Source organism: Neopelma chrysocephalum, unplaced genomic scaffold, assembly GCF_003984885.1.
Source record: "Neopelma chrysocephalum unplaced genomic scaffold, ASM398488v2 Primary Assembly neopelma1_25588, whole genome shotgun sequence".
Lineage (NCBI taxonomy): Eukaryota > Metazoa > Chordata > Aves > Passeriformes > Pipridae > Neopelma > Neopelma chrysocephalum.
In genome coordinates this window covers 1-404 of record NW_020899586.1, presented here as the reverse complement: position 1 = coordinate 404, position 404 = coordinate 1, and the positions used below count along the sequence as shown (strand labels likewise).

At 64.6% G+C, this 404-nt stretch overlaps 1 long non-coding RNA gene across 1 annotated transcript; it reads right to left on the bottom strand.

Moving 5' to 3' along the window:
• Positions 1 to 404, bottom strand: LOC113979130. The gene is made up of 3 exons (XR_003537727.1): positions 363 to 404; positions 191 to 270; positions 1 to 106 (listed from the first exon to the last, which is right to left on the bottom strand). It is a non-coding gene; the product is annotated as an uncharacterized LOC113979130 (long non-coding RNA).

The window sequence follows — 404 nt, the reverse complement described above, 5'->3', positions numbered from 1 at the left end:
GGGGGGGGACAAGCCCCGTGCCCCCCATTCCCTGTGTGTGCCCCCCACCCCTCCATATCCTACCCTGGGTGCACCCGGAGCCAGCGCAGGAATTCCCACAGAGCACCTGGAAAAGGGGGGGGGTCAGTGGGTGAGGGGGGGTTCCCAAAAGGGAAGGGGGCACAGGGGGGTGGTTCTGGGGGCGACTCACTGTCTTTGACCACGTTGCCCTTCATGAAGATGAAGCTGAGGATGACGATGAGGAGCCCCATCTTCTCCTTCTCTTTGGCCCTGCGAGAGCCACGTGTCACCCCCGTTGTGAGGGGGGGATGTGACCCCCTCCCAAACCCCCCAAAACCCCCCAAAATCCCCCAGGCGCTGACCTGCAGGGGTGGTTGCTCTGGGCACAGGGCAGGCTGCTGACC